Source organism: Lutra lutra, chromosome 10 (genome assembly GCF_902655055.1).
Source record: "Lutra lutra chromosome 10, mLutLut1.2, whole genome shotgun sequence".
Classification (NCBI taxonomy): domain Eukaryota; kingdom Metazoa; phylum Chordata; class Mammalia; order Carnivora; family Mustelidae; genus Lutra; species Lutra lutra.
In genome coordinates, this window is record NC_062287.1 from 46,569,859 (window position 1) to 46,590,612 (window position 20,754).

Consider the following 20,754-nt stretch of genomic DNA (forward strand, 5'->3'; position numbering starts at 1 on the left):
CATTCCTAAAGTCCAGCCTTGTGGATGGGATGGGGCTGGGGTGTGTGTCTGGGTTATAGACAGCAAGGGTAGAATTAATAAAAGCCATTTTCAGGCCTGATCCTTAAATCTATTCTGTACAACCCTCCTATGCCCTCTTCTCCCGTAAAGACTCCTTGGACAACATGTGTTCCAGATGGTGTCATTACAAGATGAAGGAGACCTGCCCCGCTAGCACATGACTGTGCCATAACTGGGGGCAAAAAACGGTCATCGTGTTAGGTGCCTGGGATTTTGTGGGTTAGTACAACACCACGTACTGCTTCCTGACTCATGCAAACCTGTCCCTTCACATGAGTGCAATTACATTTATGGAGTAAGTTCCCCAAAATAGAATTTCAGACTTAGCACTAACTTTCCCTGCTCACTATCTCTAGGTTTTCAGCAGACCCTCTAATTTATCCTCGTGCTTCTCATTTCTGACCCTGGCCTTGCATCCCATGGGCACTGCCTTGGTGTTTACCCTTCCTGTTTACCCTCTGATGGTCCCCTTGTTGCTGATCTTTTGCTCTCTCAACGTCCATGCACAATGCTGTCAGTCTAATGTTTCTCTCCGCTCTCAGAACTAATGCAATTTTTCCTGACCCCCCAAAATTTTTCTTAACAGTTGCCAACTGCCTCCAGGCTCAGTTCTAGATTTTTCTAGCCTGGCATTTAAGCCTGCCCACACTAACATTTAGAAGATAGTTACCAGTACAGTGTCCAGCATGGAGTAGGTACTCAGTAAATGGTGGGAGCTCTTATATTTTATAGCTGCAACTAGACAGTGCCTTGTGCAGGGCTGACATTCAAAAAATAATTTCTGGTCAGTAGACTCTATTAGGGAGAATTCATGACTCACTAAATTGCATTACAATAGGATTCCTTGCCTTTTCCTCTAACAGCATGGTTTTAAGGTTAATATCCATAGTGTGTTGCTTAATCAGAGGCTTGGATGGTGAGGCTACAGAGGAGTAGCTCATACAATCCGTTAAACATCTAGGGAAGCATTCCTTTGTACCTGGGGTGGATTATGCAATAGTGCTTATGGCATCCAAGGATGATGGTACCACTTAAGGCAATATGAAAAACAGTGTATCACACTGAATATTCACATGGAGCTTCTATACCTAAAAGACACTGCTACCTCATAATCAAGTTGGAATAGCTGTTTTTAGCATTTTAAAGTGTAACATGCCAAGACATGATTATTTGCATGTTGTTACTCCCCCCTCCATGCATTCAAAGTGAGCCCGTACATCATCCGTGTTTAACAATGTTTGGGGGATGAATGTGATGTTCCAGCAAGAGATAGCTGCATTTCTGTAACATGGGAATGATGAAGGAGAATTTTATTCCTGTTGATGTGGATGTTTATTCAAAAAAGAGAAGTATTTTTAAATGTTGGTTATTTTTCACATTGATTTAACTGATTTAAGTGAAGAAAATGTGTGAAATTATTCTGAAGCATAAATCCAGTTGTCTTGGAAACTTTGAGAGATAAAAAATGAAAACAAGATATTGTCATGCTTAAACTGCAAGGGATCTGAATATAAATCACCTCTAAATTTCTCTATATTTTGTTCCAGTATAAACAAAACTCATTATTAAGGACCAGAAAATATTAAGGACATGGTGGATGTAAAACAGTGCATATTTTGTAATGTATTTTATTTATATCACCTGTCCAGAAAATCTAAATCCAGCATTTTGTTACTGATTTGGGACAGATTTTTTTCTGGAGGTTCAGTGGAGTCAAGCAAAATTAGTCCATCTGTCTGTCTCTCTTTCTTGCTAATAATTTCACATTTGTTTATGCTTTAGGTAACTGTGCCCAAGTGCTGAAATCCCATTTAACGCTTAATCAGATTACAAATTTTAAATGACACAAACAAGTAACATACAACGAAATGCTGTTTGTACTGGGCTTCACTGAGGAAAGCTCAGCGCTGTGAACAGGTTCTTACAAAATGACCCCTCCCAGCAGCATTAGCTGTAGAGATGCCCACGGTGCTCTCTGATACTTTGCAGAAAATAAAAAGCAAGTAGGGAACTGATACATTCTTTCACAAAGGCTTTTATAAGCAATAACCTAGTCTAAATGAAAACCATGGAAATTAAAGCACATCCTTTAGTAGAGGCAAACAAACTGTCTCTGAACTAAATATTTCAGGGAGAAAGTGGAATTCCTAAGATTGTAAAAGTGGCATCTAGGATTCGTTATGTAGTTAGCTTAAAAAGTGATCCACGTTTAATCAGAAGCAAGAATGACTTTATTTAGCAGGACTATTACTAGTGACTTTCGTTAATACACTTGATCTTAGCCAAAAGGCTGAGAAGCGATGTGACTTTTGTTAATAACAAAGCAAGTTGCTTCTGTATATTTCTACTCCTGACCCTTATATCCACTGGCTAATATTCAGTTACCTTTTTCTCCTTCTTTCTTCCTGATCTCAAATTACACACTTCTCTATTGTGGGGTTTCTTTTCCTTTTCTGCTTTTTCTAGTAGCCAAGGATGTGCTCTTTCAGCTATGACCGTTCTGGAAACATGGAGTATTGAATAATTATAATCTATAATGTATACATTTTGACTTTAAGTAAGTTAGGCAGATATAAATTTAAAAAGGAGTCGCTATCCTCTTTATAGTTATCGATCTCCTAGGGAAACAACCTTCCCATTCCCTCTCCCTACCCTCCCTACACCACCAGTGCACGTGTGCGCACACACACAGCAATCCAAAGAACAGTGGGAGGTCTCCTGTTATTAGACCACACTTCTAGTTTACCCCCTCTAGGCAGCTTAGCAAATTAGGAGAAATGGAAGAGATGTGTTCTTGTTTGGATGGGTGCTTTGGAATTGATAGTTTTTAAAGATGTAGTTTCATTCACTGATAGGATCTATAGCCTCTTTTAGGAATTAATGACTTGCCCATCCAAACAATATTTATGGTATTTCCCTCCCAGGGCCTGTTTCTGTTGGGGTTCTGTATCTCTGTAGGATAAATTAAATATACATTTGTCATCAAAACTGTTTTTCATTAAATGTCCCCTGTGCATAATTTCTCTTACAATGTTGTGTTTGAGCATGCGGGATAGAAAAGTATAATATGAGTGGACCGACAGGCAAGAAGTAGGGCGTGAGAAGGACTGATTCTTCTGACTCACAGTTATTTCTGGTTGAGAGCTGCGAGTTAGGGTAGCTGGGTTCTAAATTTCTCAGATGGAATCAGTGAAGACATCTAAGAGTACCAACGGTAAGAGGTGTGCAAATCATGAATCTGTTCTGCAGTCTTTCTTAGCTGAAAGGGCCGAATGGTAAAGGAAGCTAACACATGAAGTCCAAACTATCTTAGGTGAATTTGAGAAAAATGAGATTAGAAAAAATTTTTTTGTCCTGTCTGTAATAGCTGCAGTAAGGAGTAGCTGAAGGGGGTAGCATTAACTCCAAGAAACAAATGAGGTAGTCTTGCTAGAAGACAAGAGAGCACTTCGGCACTACTGATGATTTCCTTGGAACTGGCTTCAGAGAGCTTTGTAATGGGAGCCCTGGCAAGACTGTGATCACGCGGTCAGCCAGCCTTTAACGTGGTGGTGAGTCTCCATCAAGGAGTAGAAGAGCAAACTCTGAAGAACTACGGCTGTAGCTGGGGTTGGTTTGGGGTAAGACTTACCCTTTCACCTTACAAGTGGAGTTAATGATGGAAAGATACTTGAAATGGAGGCAAGGTGAAAGACTATTGTAGATAGGAAATCATAATCTGGCATACAAATGTAATTCTAATATTTGATGTCCATGGCATTTGGGGACTTTCTTGGGACAGGGAGAGGATCTTTTATTTCTCTTTTGCATGCCCGACCATACCCAGCAGAGGACCTGCCATGTCCTCAGTTTGCAGTTCCTGGTCAATGATGATTTCGAGGCTAGTTGATCATAGCTGCCTATTTATTTTCTTATGGGGAGGTTGGAGTAGTTCTTTTTTTCTGTAAGCAGTTTCTTTGTTGAATTTTTACACGTTTGGGTGTAAATGAGAAGTATCTCAAAAAGGTTTTATGCATAGCTTGAAATGTTCATATAACCTAAAAATATATAGAAAGTCATAGCATCATACCAGTTTAGATTCATGTGGACTTGCATAGAAATTTGCAAATAATAACTTGTATTTCTCATATGATGCAAACTTTTTAATATTTACATGTTTTTACATTGAATGACTATATAGAAAATGTATTCTTTCAAGAATATACGCAATTTTCTAATGACAATGAAATCTTAGACTAAGAACAAAACTTTTCAATTCTTGGATGGATTGAGGAAAGTTATCACTAAAGTATTATCAAGAGTATGAGGCTTTTCATGAGATTTTCATTGTAGTGTTAGCAATTTTTCTTTTGATACACATTAATGGTGGTGTTAAGTTAAAAACACAATTCATGTATTTGAAAACTTCCCCACTTTATTCTTACACTAAATGCTTTTGCAAGGTAATGGAGGTTTGTTGGAAAAGTTGTTCATTAGGTTCACAGTAAAATGACTCATTGTTAAAAAAAATAAAAGAAGACAACCTACCAAATGTAGAGTTTGAGAAAGTAAACACTGCACTCTCAAAAGCTCACTTACTGATTTTCTTTTTTTTTTAATTTAAATTCAATTAGCCAATGCATAGTCACTTACTGATTTCCATGTTTACCTTCCTTATCTGAAGAAATTAATTATCCTAGAGTTCTAACAGTATTTAGAATGAGAGTTTAAAGAAGTGAAAGTCTAAGTCAAATGGAAGGAAATGCTCTGTATTAAATCTTTATATGTTGTCAACCTTGGTTGAATTCTCAATTTAAAAAGAAAGAAAGAAAGAAAGAAGGAAAGAAAGGAAGAAAGAAGAAAGGAGAAAACATTCTAGACTCAAAGAAGGTGTGTGTTGGAAAAAAAAAGAAGTGAGAAGGGAAAATGCAAATAAAACAATAGTGAGCAAGAGATTAATAATCCAGAACCAAGAATGGAATTATAATAGCTTTTAACTTGAAGGAAATTGCAGGAAGGTCATAGTGATGTGATAATTGATAACATTATTTTTTTTTCTTTTACAAAGTCCCCCAAACTTGTTATATTATGGTTATAGTAGTTAAACAATTAAAAAGTTTTAAACTCTGTAGTAGAGCTAGTATTTATGATGTTAAATTGAGACTATCAGATTAGATTTGTTCATTCCATTTATATAAATCATATATTGAGTACCTGAAGTTAAAATACAACATCCACAATTGACCTAACATTATGATCTTAAAGAGAACCATCTAAAACTACCTATTTGCTGATATAGTCTTACCTTGACCAGTGATCGCTTGTAGGATTTTGCTTATAGCCAGACTTCTCTGTATTTCAGCTGACTTGAATGTTCTGAGTCTAGCTGGTGTTTTTCAGTCCTCAGAGTTCATTGTGGCTTAGGCAACTTGGTTCCCCTTAATCATGATGAGATTATTATATGGATACTTTTGCTCCACGTAATCATACTCCTACAAGTTCAGTTATTTATTTATTTATTTTATTATTATTTTTTAAAAGATTTTATTTATTTATTTGACAGAGAGATCACAAGCAGGCAGAGAGGCAGGCAGAGAGAGAGGAGGAAGCAGGCTCCCTGCTGAGCAGAGAGCCCGATGCGGGGCTCGATCCCAGGACTCTGAGATCATGACCTGAGCCCAAGGCAGCGGCTTAACCCACTGAGCCACCCAGGTGCCCCAAGTTCAGTTATTTAATAAGAACATAGATGTTCTGTGCAATAATCAGCTTCATATAAAAAATCCAAAGAAATTACAGTCGTAATTATAAAAAGGAGCCAGCAGGGGCACCTGGGTAGCTCAGTGGGTTGGGCCTCTGCCTTTGGCTCGGGTCGTGGTCTCGGGGTCCTGGGATTGTGCCCCACGTCGGGCTCTCTGCTCAGCAGGGAGCCTGCTTCCCCCTCTCTCTCTGCCAGCTGCTCTGCCTACTTCTGATCTCTCTCCTTTTGTCAAATAAATAAATAAATAAAACCTTAAAAAAAAAAAAAGGAGCCAGCAGTAATACTTGCCTCACAAGGTAGTTGGGAGGATTAAACAAGTCCGTACACACATGTGATTGGAGCAGCGCCTGTCATATAGTAAACTTCAAATACATATGTGTTTTTTAAAGAAAATATTGTAGTATTATTACCTTTTTATCTAAGGCAAGACTGGCAGATCTCAAGTCGGTTTGGAGATCTTAGTGTTTGAACTGATCCTTATGTGATGAGGATAATTTTAATCATGAATCCAAAATGATTTGGCTTCCATAGAGGAGAGAAGAGCTAGAAATTTAAGGTTTCATTTATAGGAATGTATTTTAGCAAACCTGTGAGTGTTGACACAGGATGACATAAAAGCAGTGTAGTAAGTGCAGAAAGCGTGAAACTTACAACAGGAACACTGGGGTCCTAAGTCTTATAGACTCCCTGCGTGACTTTAGGCATATCACTTAGATTTCCTGAGTTAAGCCCTAGTATCTGTATTTGTAGAATAAAGATCATTTTTGCAGTCCACAAACTTGTGGTGAGGCTCCCTTTAAGACAGTATATGTACATCTCAAATATACTGTCTGGCATGTAGTTGGGGTTCACAAAGTAATTCATAATTTATTTTTGTTAAATTACACTTGCTAAATAACTTAGTATTTAGTTTAACTGGAAGATAATATAGTGCCAAGTTTTGAAAATAAATTATATGTATTGGTGATGACCCTGCATACAACCATTTCCCTGTGATTATATTTCTCCTATCGATCACACTAAAATTAATATAGAATGCTTTGTAAAATATTTCATTTTTATTGTAGAGGATTTGGTTGCTCTATAGTCTCTGTAGCATGTTTGCCTTCAACATAACTGTGGTTTAACAAGCCTGTGGGTTTCCAGTCCTCCATCTTCTTTTCCTTCCCGCTCAAATGGAAGCTCCATCTGGACCTTGTCTATACTTATATTAGGGAGAACAGCCCGTTTTAAGAAATTTATTAATTTTAAAAAGCTCTTAAATTTGGGCATAGTTATTGGTATTCTTGGTGTTAACATCAATTTAAATTTACTTGAGAAAGGTCCATTCCCGATTTCCCAGCCCTCTCTCTACTTGCAGATGTGACACGGTAAACAGATCTGGCCCATGGTCTAGAGTCAGCTGAGCTTGGACATATTTCCGTCACCCTCCCCACGCCCTGCGCCACTCAAACTGATTATCCTAATGTCCATTTTTAACGTCTAGATTTTCAGAGACATGTAACCACCATAGTTTGATCAAATGTCAGAAGGACAGATTATCGTCTAAAAGAGAACAGAAGTTTGAGGGCATTTGTTAATCCACCCAATATTTAAAGAGTTCCACTATGTGGAGGGTGATAGAGCAATGCTTTCACGATTCTGAGGGGAATTTTTCTTAACCGAAGATTCCCTAACTAGCCAAAATGCCAATCAAGCATGGGAGCAGATTAACTATATTTCTAATAGTATGAGCTCTTGGAAAGTTTGTATCGCATACATTCTTGCAGTGGAAATGTCATGAGATTGTACTCACTGAGAGGGTAAAGCCAGAAAGAGAAAGCCACAGATGGAGGAAATAGTGGTGTCAAGTGAAGAGCAAGAAAGAGATAGTGGTGGGAAGTCTCAAAATGGCACATGTACAAATGGCCTGGGGAGCGGTAAAGAAAAGAAAGTTCTGAAGCTCTGGAAGAAGCGGTAAAGAAAAGAAAGTTCTGAAGCTCTGGAAGAAGCTTAGAGAAACAGTGACTTGACAGAATATATTATGTAATCACAAGTCTGTAAGTCACTGAAAGTATATAAATGCAAATAGTTTAGGAAAAAGGCAAAGGCATTTCGGAGGGGGGGCCTGGGGAAAGACTATATTTTAGAGGCCACCTACTAAGCACACTGTGCAGGGCAGTACTAATATAAAACAAATTCTGATGAATTTTTATAATTTCATGGTTTGTGAGGGGAAAAAATCTGTTTGATCTTAATGTGAGGAACATTTTCTCATGAGTGATCCAAGACTCATGGCATTGGATCTGTATTGGAAAAATATATATATACACACACGCACATACTTAGAGCTAACACATTACCTGGCTTGACACTGAACAGTTATTTACAGAATAATTGTAACATAAGAGCCACTTATTGATTTTTAACTTTTAAAGATAATCCATAATGAAATATAGAAGTCTTTGTTATGGTTGCATGACAAAATAAAAATATCCAACAGTCTTGAAAAGATAGAAACCAAAGTTTAACCCGCAGGAGATAGGGTATTGAAGGAAGAAGAAGGTCTAATATTGACATCTTACAAAGCATGGGATTGAGAAAGCCCATTGAAAAGTAATGAAGTAAGAAATAGGATTTTAAGAAACTCTTTACAATTACAGAGCTAACAGGACTAAAGTAATAATAAACATATCAAGCATCTGCAGGGGAAATGGAAGTAGAAGAGAAGTCTGAGTGGTTTACAGCTTCATTTTTGATATAAAGAAATCAATAGATAACACAATTGATAAAAATTAGAGTTATGCTGATATTGCATAGTAGTTCAGAGACAACCTAGAATAGAATTTGAAGTGGAAACAGGTTAAATTCCTAGAGGAGTATCAGCAGTTAAAGAAGAATGGGTTGTTGTGGAAGATTCTGGGCTTTTCTAGACAGTTTGTATGGAAATTTAAATACATATATTTGCATGTGTCACGTTGAACACAATACAAGTAAATGCAAAGTAACCCTAAATTGGTGACAGCAACATGCTGCTCTGACTTGATTGTTTATTACCTCCTGTGTTTTATCTCTGCCACACTTAACCCCTTGGGAATTGGCATCGACATTTTGGGAGGTTACTCAGAGTCAAATCTGAGGATTGTTCAATAAAAATAAATAAATACATTTGGAGTGATCAAACGTCCATATTAACTTCTTAAACAGAAACCAGATTTATGGAAGTATACGGGTCCATTCATTGTTAATCCAACTAGTTTATTGAGCAACTACAATGTGCAGGTCACAATTGTGGGCTCTTGTGAACTCAAGGTACAACATTATTTCAGTTTGATAAGTACTCATATAGAGTTTATTATTTTTTAAAATATTTTATTTATTTGAGAGAGAGACAGAGAGCATGAGCCAGGAGAGGGGCAGAGAAGCAGAGTCCCCACTGAGCAGGGAGCCCAATGTGGGACTGACTAGATCCCAGGTCTCTGGGATCATGACCCAAGCCGAAGGCAGACACCTAACCAACTGAGCTACCCAGAAGCCCTAAAGCTTATTATTTGATCAGTACTTTTTAAAATATCTCTGGTGTGCCAGACACTGTCTAGGCCTTGGAGATACAATGATTCCATCAGACATAGGAGAGTCCTTGTTCTTTTAGGACAAGTTCTAAAGAGTCTGCTGGTTCCCCCCCAAAAGCACCATATACTTTCTGCGTATTGTTTGGTTGACTGATTATGATATGAAAGTATTCTAAATATCTATAGAAAGAGGAACTTATAGAATATCCCAGTTCAGGTACTATCAAAGAGTTCATGAACCCTGGAGAAGACCACTTTTCAGAAGAAAAAGAAATGAATTTAGTGAAAGTGTGTCACATAATAGAGATTTCAAAGGACTTAAAGAATGAGAAAAAGGTCCCACCCCCTTCATAATATTGAAATAATATTCATTTGTGACTGTGACCTGTGGCAGCATAGGAAAAAAAGACAAGAGTATTCATCTTTGATTTTTAAAACCCTATTAAGAGATCAAATAATTGGTGACATTTTAGATGACTTGGGGATTTAAGTAGAAGTAATGTATTTGTGAATTTGCACCAGTTTATGTGTGGAAGGGTGAATGTTACAGGAGTAATTGGAAAAAGCAATAATCAGGATGGGTTGTGGTAATTTTGGGGTCACATGCAAATTAGGAGTTGTATCCATGAATAGTTTTTCTTTAAATATACATGATTTTATATCCTGTCTTCTCCCTTTCCAAGAGCCTCCAAATATACTGCTAAGTTCCTCCATCCAATCCTTGCACCTGGCACAATGGGAACAGATGGAAGAATCCAAAGCCTCGATTAAAATTGCCTTTGAATATATAACGAATTCCCGTTCTGAATTCTTGTGAATTAGAAACGCGGTGCCAGCACTCTGCCACCTTGTGGCGCTTGAAATCATTGAAGCACATGCAGAACTAAAAATCAGCACCCAGTTAGTTCCTTAACTGGGGCTATGTGGGTTATGTTTTATGGGCCCTTCCTTCCTTCCTTTCTTTCTTTTCTTTCCTTTCATTTCTTTCTTTCTTTCTTTCTTTCTTTCTTTCTTTCTTTCTTTCTTTCTTTCTTTCTTCCTTCCTTCCTTCCTTCCTTCCTTCCTTCCTTTCTTTTTCTTTCCTTTCTTTCTTTTTCTTTCCTTCTTTCTCTCTCTTTTTTCTTTCTTTCTTTCATCCTTCCTTCCTTTCTCTCTTTCTCTCTCTCTCTCTTCCCTCCTTCCTTCCTCCCTTCCTCTCTCTCTTTCTTTCTTTAAAAGATTTTATTTATTTCTTTGACAGACAGAGATCACGAGTAGACAGAGAGGCAAGCAGAGAGAGAGAGGGGGAAGCAGGCTCCCCACCGAGCAGAGAGCCCAATGTGGGGCTCGATTCCAGGACCCGATCATGACCCGAGCCAAAGGCAGAGGCTTTAACCCACTGAGCCACCCAGGTATCCCTGGGCATGTTATTTAAAGAGATGTAGTTACCCAAGATTCATGAGAATATATTTAAGACTTAGTTCCCGTGTGTGTGTGTGTGTGTGTGTTTGTATTTTTTGTAATGTAGATACGTGTCATTGGTGTAATTCTTTAGCCTGCCACAAAATAAGGATTTCAAATTTCAATTTTAAGTATCATGGAAGTCTAGAACTGGAAGGACCTTAGAGATCATCCAATCCAATATTAGAATCCCTTTTGTGATCCTTCTAATGGGAGAGCCCACAGTCTCGGCTTAACTATCTCTAGAAGAGTTTATTTAATTTTGCAAAGCTGATTGTCCTAACCTCCTTTGATAATATTATCTAAAGACCTGCAAATTCAACTATAATGTTACTTGCATACAGCTCATATTTTTCCCATATAAACTACAAAAAATTATAAAAGGATCTTAACTCAACTGCATTTCCCAAATCTCTTAGGTCAGTACTGAGTATATAGTACTATTAGTACTATTCATAAATAATAGATCTATTCAAGTTTTTCCATATTCAATTCTTTAAGATTCAGGATCAGAGATTATTAGAACTATAAGGAAACTGTATGCCCCATAACAAAATGCTTTCAGTAGCTTATCCAATATTCTTCCAGTTTTACGTTTTTACCTTTGTCCGTTTCATTATTTGTTCTTTGAAAGAAAGAGTCATAGAGTATATCCTATGCTAGATGCCGGAGATGAAAATTAAAAAGACACACTAAGTGTTCTTAAATTTTTTATCCCTTGAGGAAAAACTTATTTGAGTATAAAAGTTTAAGTTTCTTGAGGGCGGTATTTGAAAAGTGCAGTAGGACCCCAGTGAAAAGTATCTTGAGCTGCTCATGTATTCATTTTCTATGCTATGTAATAAATCACCACAGATTTAGTAGTTTTTTTTTTTAAGATTTTATTTATTTATTTGACAGAGAGAAATCACAAGTAGGCAGAGAGGCAGGCAGAGAGAGAGGAGGAAGCAGGCTCCCTGCTGAGCAGAAAGCCCGATGCGGGGCTTGAACCCAGGACCTGGGATCATGACCTGAGCCGAAGGCAGCGGCTTAACCCACTGAGCCACCCAGGCGCCCCAGATTTAGTAGTTTTAAACAGTACAGTTTTATTACCTCACCATTTCCATTGGTCAAGAGACCAACCACAGCTTAGCAGGATTCTCTGTTTCGGGGTTTCATTGACTATAATCCACTGAGGAGCCCAACTTCTTTTCTGGGTGCGGAGGTCAGCTCAGGTATTAGAGACCACCTGTATTTCCTGTCATGTAGCCTTCTCCAGAAGTATTTTTTAACGTGATTGCTTGCTTTTTCAAGGCCAGAATAAAAATCTCTCTCTCTCCAGTCTTGTAAGACAGAGTCGTATATAATAAAAGGTAATCCTAGGCCTAATATGCCATCATCTTTGTCATTTAATGTAACCTAATCAAGAGAGGGACATCCCATCATTTTACCATATTCTCTTAGTTAGATACCAGTCACCACTGGTTCTGCCTGAATTCAGGGGCAGGATATTACAGGAAGGCATAGATACAGGAGGCAGGAATTTCCGGGGGTCATCTCAAACTTGAGTCTGTCAGAGCTGAAGAAAATCTGTCTCAAGGGCCCGGGAAAACTTCTCAGTGGAAGTGGACATGTGATGAGCTGTGGCATTTTCCATGTAGTTAAGAAATAGGAAAACAAACCAACCTGAGAAAATAGCTTTGCTGGTATGTAAGAGTGAAGAAAGAATTGAATAGGTAGGTGAGGGTCAAATCATAAAAGGCCTCATTTTGTGAGTTACGGAGTATGCCAAAGGGAAAGGGGAAAATGGATGAATCCCAGGCAGGAAGTAACCATGGTCCGAGGTTCATGGTGTAAATGCCATCCTGGCAGTAATATAGACAACAGGTGGGAAGATGATAAGAGGCAGGGGAACAAATGACATGCTCTAGACCTCAGTCGTGTGGCAGACAGCTCAGGCAATAATGTAGCGTCTGGATACAGGAAATATTTAGGAGATGCAGTCATGTCCTGTGTGTCATTGCGTAGGGAGTAGTGATAAGGGAGAGGCGATGGGTGTTTTCATATCATATGTGGATTTAGAGTTAGTAGATTTCTTTCAGGTGGGATGTGACTTAATTTTTAATGGTGTTCTAACTGAAGGGCATGGGTATTTCTGTAAATACGCTAAATCCCTTGCATAAAACCAAATTGGTCTTTAAAAGCCAGTGGCTGTGATAAACCCAGATCTGTAGGATGAATATCTGACCCATAGCCAGGTGCAGGGTGGGCAATAGATAACAGACCCCTACCCTAGGTGAGCAGAGGAAGTCTAGAAGCTTCATAACACTTTATCATCTGATGTCCTATTGGAAAGGAACCTCGTGCTTGCTTTGGCTTCAGTCCGATTTTAAAGTGAAGGTGGGATATCGGGTCCTTTTGTCATCAGCTGCAACTGAAGATTATGTTCTGGCACAGGACTGGGGGGGCAGCCGGAGAAGTGTTCTCAGCAGCCGAGACTGGCCTGATACCTATTTGACCGTCTCTGAGAGGAGTTTGATGAGAGTTGTCCGATGGTTTTACCTATGGCTCCAAGACTGAGAAAAGACTAGCCTGAGGAGAGAGACTGACACCCTTGCAGACATCAATAGAGTGAGAAAGCGCCGGTTAGGGAAGTTAAACTCATTTCTAGCAGAAAAGCTGATTTGTGGTCGCCTGTTTGTTCTGCTCCACTTCGCGACTGCTTCTGGCTAAATAAGCGCGAGCCGATAGTTCTTGTCTTTTTGTCTGCCCGGCATTCGTTTTTTTCTCTTCCTGATCGCACTCCGTTTCCTTCTTGGGCTTCACCTCTCTCCCACTGGGGGCCATTTTGATATGACTGTAAATCAAGATACATGTCCCCCTATTCCGGAAGCCGGGGGAATCCCAGGGGTGATAACTTGCCCCTTCTGCTAGGTGCTCCCTCCTCGGTGCTCCTCGGAGGCGCACACACATTTCCAGTGCTGTTGGCATTTAGTCATTCCAGCAGCAGCTGCCTTTCCATGTCCGGTTCTTTAATCTTGTGAGCTTTCCCACATCCTTCTCAATACCTTTTTTTTTTTTTTTTTCCTGATTAAGTTTGTCAGAATTAGTTGTTTATAACCAAAGAAAATGATCCACTGGTTCATTAGCACTTTAGAAGGGAGGGGAAAATAATGTTCATGACACTTCTATCAGCTGTCAGAGACTCTGAGATGTTTTACATAATGTCTCATTTTATCATCGCCAAGTTGTCAAGAAGTATAAACTTATCTTAATATTAATGGGTTGAATCACCTTAATAGATTTCTAATATTAAACCCAATTTGCATTTCTGGAATAAAGCCAAGTTGGTCATGATGAATTTATATCTTAAAATGCAGACGTATGTATATAGCTGGATTCGGGCTGGTAAGATTTTGAGAAGCATTTTTTTCATCTACGATTGTGGTGAGATGGCATAATTGTAGTAGGTATTTGTCTCAACATTGAGCTGGTGAGTGCACCTGTTTTTCTTACTCTGCGGCAGTGTTCCTATAGGTTTCAAATTTTTCCCCTCTTGGCTGGTTCACAGAGCTTATCTTCAAAACTCTGTGAGCCTCGTGTTTTCCTCACAGGATTATTTTTAATTTTGTATTCTTTGTCCTTTATAGTTATAAGATTATTCAGGCTTTCTCTGTGTTTTTGAGTCCAGTTTAAGAAATGATTTTTCAAGAAATTTGACCATTGCCTTCAGATTTTCAAATTTATTGAGAACTTTTTCCAAAATGATATTTTATTATTTTTTCATGTTTTCTGGTATAGCTAAAGTTATGCCCTTTTTTATTCCTAATACCATTTAATTATACATTTTTTACCTTTCATATAAGTCTAAAGGACAACATTAACACCGTACTGTCCTGTGTGAAGCAGATTCCATGAATCACAATCCCAGTATACATCCTTTCTATCAAGTATTATATGTGTGGCCCCTGAAATTATGTTCTGATCTTCTTTTTCTCTTTTTTGACAGATATTTCCAGAATTTCACCAATTGTATTTGTTTTCAAAAAACAAAATTTGGCTTTGTTTATCCTCTTTATTGTATTCTTTTTCTCTTTTTACTAATTGGTTCTCTTTTTAATTGTCTTCTTCCTAAATTTATGTTGGATTTCTGGGTTTTTTTTTTCTTCTAACTTCTTAATTTAAATATTTTACTTATTGGTTTTTCAGATTTTTTTCTTTACTAATATACACACTTAAGGCACTAATTTTTTCCATTTTGGAACACCTGGGTGGTTCAGTCGTTTAAGCACCTGCCTTCAGCTCAGATCACGATCCTTGGGTCCTGGAATTGAGTCCCAGGTAGGGCTCCTGCTCAGGAGAGAGACAGCTTCTCCCTCTCCCTTTCCCTCTGCTCCTCCCCCTGTTTCCTGTGTGCCCACTCTCTGTCAAGTGAATAAATAAAATCTTGAAAAATTTTTAAAATATGTTCCATTTTCAATCATTTTAGCATCATTCTGCACATTTTGGTATGTATTACATTCACAGCTATTCAGCTGTCTTTTTTTTTTTTTTTAATGTAGGCTCTGCTCATGGAGCCTGACCAAGGGCTTGAACTCATGACCCTGACATCAGGAGTTGGATGCTTAGCTGACTAAGCCACTCAGGCACACCCTCCCCTATCTTCTTTAACTCCTAAGTTATTTAGAAATGTTCCTTTTACATTTCCAAACAGTGTATCTTCAAAGCTATTTCTTTTTTCATAATATCAAGTCATTTCATGGTTAGCAACATTGTTTTTATGGTATAGATTCTGACATTTGTCGAGGCCTGATTTATGGCCTACTGTGGGGTAAATTTTTACTAATGTTCCGTGTGTAGTTGAAAATTGTGTTCTCCAACTGATGAGTGTTGTGCTTTATATGTGACAGTTAGATCAAGATTATTAAGTATTATACTCTGTTACTTTTTGGATATCAGACCTTTTTATTTACTTCCAGTCTTCCTTAAGCATATATGTTCAAATTTTTAGTAAGGGACTGCTGGTCATAGTATCTCTGCTTTGTTTCTCTGAAAGTGTTTTTCTTAACATATATTTGCATGATATAAAATTCTAGTTTTTTTTTTTTCTGTGCAATTTGAAGATATAATGACATCCTCTTACAGCTTCCATTTTATTCCCTATTAAATGATGTTACTTTGTAAGTAATATGTCTTTTCTCTCTAGCTGATTTTAAGACCTACTCTTTATCGTTCTTTACTATTGTAAGTTTTTTGTGGAGTGGTTGTTTCTTTTAGTAAATCCTGCTGGGATTTAGCATACTACCTAAATCTGTGGACTTGTGTATTTTAAATCTGGAAAACCAACAGCCAGTCTTTTTTGGGACAGTGTTCCTCTCTTTTCAGTCCCTTGTTGGGACTCCCAGTAGAAGAGGATGGGCAGGATGCTTTGAGAGGTCATACAGGTTCTGCTCTACACAAAGTTTCCAGGAAGGGAAGAAGTAAGGCTTCGAGTCAGCTCATTCTTTCTTTGCCACCTTGTGCCTGAGAGTCTGTGCCTATCCACCAATGTTGCCTCTTTTCTAAAATGTTCTCTAAGTTGCTTTTTTGGCTGCCTGGAGTTCCATATGCTGGACCACTTTGTTCTAGCCTCTGTTTTTTCCCCTTAACTTTGTCTTATTTCTCATCTTTTTATCTTCTGTGCTGTCCTCTGAGGAAATTTTCTCAGATCTGTTTCCCATTTCATAGTACTCTACCTATTCAGCTGAGTATAATTTGTTTATTCTTTACAGATTTATTGTAAATGGCTTTTTTTTTATGTCTGGAAATTTTATTTGGTTCTTTGGATCCGCTTGCTCTTTTTAATAGCCTCCTGTTATTAACACACACCTTTGACTTTTTTCTTTTATGTCTTTGAACACATTAAAACCTAGTTATTATGCATTATTTATCCTATAGTTTAAACTGTTTGGGAATACATTACTCTGTTGTTTTCTTGTGCTGGCTCTCAATAATGATGATTTATCTTCTTGAAAATATTATGATTGGTTTTATTGTTTTCTTAAATTTTGAGGTGTGTTTTTTTTTTTTTTTTTTTTTTTAAGATTTTACTTATTTGTGATGGGGAGAGAGCACATGGAGGCAGAGGGAGGCATCAGGCAGAGGGAGAAGCAGGCTCCCTGTTGAGCAAGGAGCCAGATTTTGGACTGGATGCCATTTACCTGAGCCTGAGTCAGATGCTTAACCAGTTAAACCACCCAGGCGCCCCCTTGAGTTCATTCTTTATGGAGAATTTATCTACAATATTTCTTTAAGATCTAGGTTGGAGGTGATTTCCTAAAGAAAGAGTGTGTGTTTTTTTTCTTCCAGACATCTGAAGGACTACTTTATATTCTTATGTTGGTGCTTTTTTGGACCACATAGGGAGTGTGAATTTGAGCCCCAAATCTGAAAAAACGTGTAAAGTTGTGATTATAAATGCTTATTAGATTTTCTTCCTGCTTATTTATTGTCAGAGTTAAGATAGATAAACGTCCTCACCACCTTTTTTTGGCTATATTTGTCTGCCCATGTGGCTGTGACAGAATGCCATCGACTGGGTGGTTTAGGGAACATACTTATTTTTCACAGTTCTGGAAACGGGGAAATCCAACATCGAAGTGTCAACAAACTGGGTTTCTGGGGCAAGGCTTCCCTCTTGTTTGTAGATGGCTGCTATGTTGCCAGGCCCTCACTAAGGCCCTTCCATGGTACACATGCCTGGTGAGAGAGCTAGCTAGCTACACCCTCCTGCATTCTTCTCCTTCCTTCTCTGGACACTAATCTTATTACATCAATGCCCCACCCTCCTGGCCTCATTGGATTTTGTTACTTCCTTGAAATCTCCATTTCCAAATATAGCCCCACTGGGGGTTTAAGGGTTCTACATCTAAATTTTGAGGGAACACAAATATTCAATCTTAACAGCTAGGCAGTTATTTTCCTGGTAAACCCTTTTTCATTGAGGAAATGAGGATTGGGCTCCCAGGTTTACACAGACATCCTTGTTCTGACTCCTCCCCTTGTTTGAACCTTAGAGTAAGTTTTCTGTACCTATGATTTCATTAAAAGGATATTTGGGCAATTGGGAATGACTAATGTCCATGGGGAAACCAGTGTCTTCTATATTTCTACCACTGGGTTTATTTTTAGCTTCTGAGAGTTTTCTATAGCCTCCATTCAGATTAGGTATACGTTTAAAAAAAAATACACACACACACACACACACTATATGCATATAATTTGTATATTCAAATATAGTACATATATTAGTATACATGTTATATACATATACTATATAATGAATATAAAATATTTAAAATATATAATATGTAAGCTATTGTAAAATATTTATGTATATTTTTACCCTATATTTTAAAACTTTTGTTATTAAAGTTTTCACTTTTGTTACGTACAAAAGTAAATAAAATAGTAGAGAACATATAACAAGTTCTTATTTACCTATTCCATAGATGAACAATGATCAACATTTTGTCAAACTTACTATAGTATCTTAAAGCCATAATATCACATTATTCCACCTCACAAACCAATGTATTAATGCTACAAATAAAGTTATTTTCTACATAATTACCTAGAAAGTTACCAAAAAATCTTTACTATCATCCAATAGTTGGTCTATATTCTAATGTCCTTTAATATTTCAAAAGTGTCATTTTATAGTTGGTTTGTTCAACTCTGGATCTAAATAAGATGGAACTTGCTCTTTGCTTTTCTGTCTTTATTTTAAATTCCCTTTAATCTAGAATAGTCCCCTTTTTGTTTTTTAATTCCAAAGACTCATTGAAAATTAGTCAGTTAATAGAACTGCTTCCTTATGATATGTAAAATGCTTCTGTACTCTTCATATTTCCTGTAAACTAGAAAACAGATACAAAGACTGGATTGTACTTGGATTCAATATCATTGGCGTGGATATTTCATAGGTTTTGTTGTGTACTTTATATGCATGAATCCAGAACGCACATATATGTCTGGCGAGCATAGTATTAGTGATGTTGAGATTGGTCAGTAGTGCAGATTTCATCAGAACCTTTCTTTGTGAAGTCCCTTGTTAACCTTTTTGCCTATTACTTTACTATCTATTGATGATTGCTATCCTCTTCAGTTTTTTTTTTTTTTTTTTAACAGAGATTGCCAGTTGGTGGTTTTCTAATTCCATCATTTTCTCTGTATTCATTAGATGAAAATTTTCTGAAAAGAATTTTCCTCACAAACTAAGGCTATTAGGTGTCTCTGAACTTGAATTTGTACAGAAGAGAGGATAAAGTTTTCGTTTTTTTTTCTATTTAATTACCAATGATCATAGTAAATGGTTTCTACCTTAGTGACTCCATTTGCTATCCAATAAGTTTTGGTTTATTTTGTTTTCAGTTTGTGCCTTTTATAATGGGCTGCTTCTAGTTGTTTTTATTAGAAGAGGGAATATAAGTAGAAAATAAATAATCAAGGATACTGACTGTATTTTTGATTAGTATTTCTTGGGTTCATGAAAGTTGTTAGATAGCCCATTTGCTAAGATATAAGTAAATATCTTCATATTGACATAAGAGTAGTTCTTAATTTCTTTTTTAGAGGTGGAGGGAGGAGCAGAGGGAGAGCAAGAGAAAGAATCTTAAACAGGCTCCACACCCAGCTAGGCGACTGGTGAGGGGCTCCATCTCACAATCTTGAGATCATGACCTGAGATGAAATTAAGAGTCGAACTCTTAACCAACTGAGCCACTCAGGAGCCCCAAGAGTAGTTCTTAATTTGGTGAGCATTCAAAATTAAATTTCCCAGTCCTTTAAATTCTATGTCATTATTAGTGTTGTCATTCATTCTTATTATCCTTTAAGGTCATTGTGATCTACATTTCAATAATGATTTTCCTGTTTTTTTTTTCCCTAAGATTTTATTTCCCCAGCACTCCACTCCTTCATCCATAGAATTTGGGTTGAGATAAATAACAAGCCTATTCTAAATCTCTTTTATCTAGCAAATGATTAATAATGGGTAATAAAATAGTCAAATAGTGAGTTGTTTTTTAACTCATGCTAATAGGAATGAGAGAGAATTAAAGCTTATAGGAGCGAATTTCTTAGCATCCAAAGAAAAGATAAATGGCATTTGAAGCAAACTTAGAATTAATACGTTGTGAAAACGTTCATTAATATGACTGTTTCTTTTTCTACCTTGTATTTTATCAATACCTTTTTGTGTGGAGAAAATAGAGACATCAATGTAGTACAGAGATCTTATTTAAAAGGCAAATGGGTCACGTTTGTATTAAATAACAATTATGAAAATAATCACAAACAAGTCACTGAATAAGATTTAATTAATTAGGTTATACCCAAAGAAAGGTTCTGCAGCAGTGTGTTTAACAACCAAGAAGAACACATTCTGATCACAAACCATGTATGGGAATATGTAATAAATATGAGTAAAGAAGAGGTAAATATATAAATGAGAAACTAGGAGCAGAGAGGTTGTTTTAGGTAGCTAGGATTTGGCTTCACTAATTATTAGTATTAAAAGGTGGGTAGCTAAGTCTATAATTAAAACAAATAAAGCTCACTCTTCCAAAGGCAACCTGTAGTTTAAAATAACAGGATGATATCATGTAACAAAAATTTTGATATTCGATATATAGACAGAAAACATATATCTAAAAACTTCTAATTTTAAGTACTTTATTTGAAAAGCCTCCTTTTAAAAATATAGATAAATAAATAAAAATAAAAAGCCTCCTTATAAGACACAAAGAGGTGTACAAAAATGCAAAGTGTGTATTGTAAGATGAGAATAGCACACGTCATGCCATCAGACCAAGCAGCACTGTTATTTGATAAGTTTTCTATATGCTGGTGTCAAAGAACTAATTGGTGAAGAAAAGCATCTTAACAATTACAGTTGGCATTCACTCTTTCATTCATGCAGCAATCACATGTCAAATATCATGTGCC

General features: G+C 37.1%; 1 protein-coding gene and 1 non-coding gene across 8 annotated transcripts in view; one reads left to right on the plus strand and one right to left on the minus strand.

Moving 5' to 3' along the window:
• DLG2 (discs large MAGUK scaffold protein 2) overlaps nucleotides 1-20,754 on the plus strand; it is a 2,065,329-nt gene that overhangs the window by 1,213,730 nt on the left and 830,845 nt on the right. The window lies entirely within an intron of this gene.
• LOC125080319 (U2 spliceosomal RNA) lies at nucleotides 2,174-2,362 on the minus strand. The gene has a single exon (XR_007121336.1). It is a non-coding gene; the product is annotated as a U2 spliceosomal RNA (small nuclear RNA).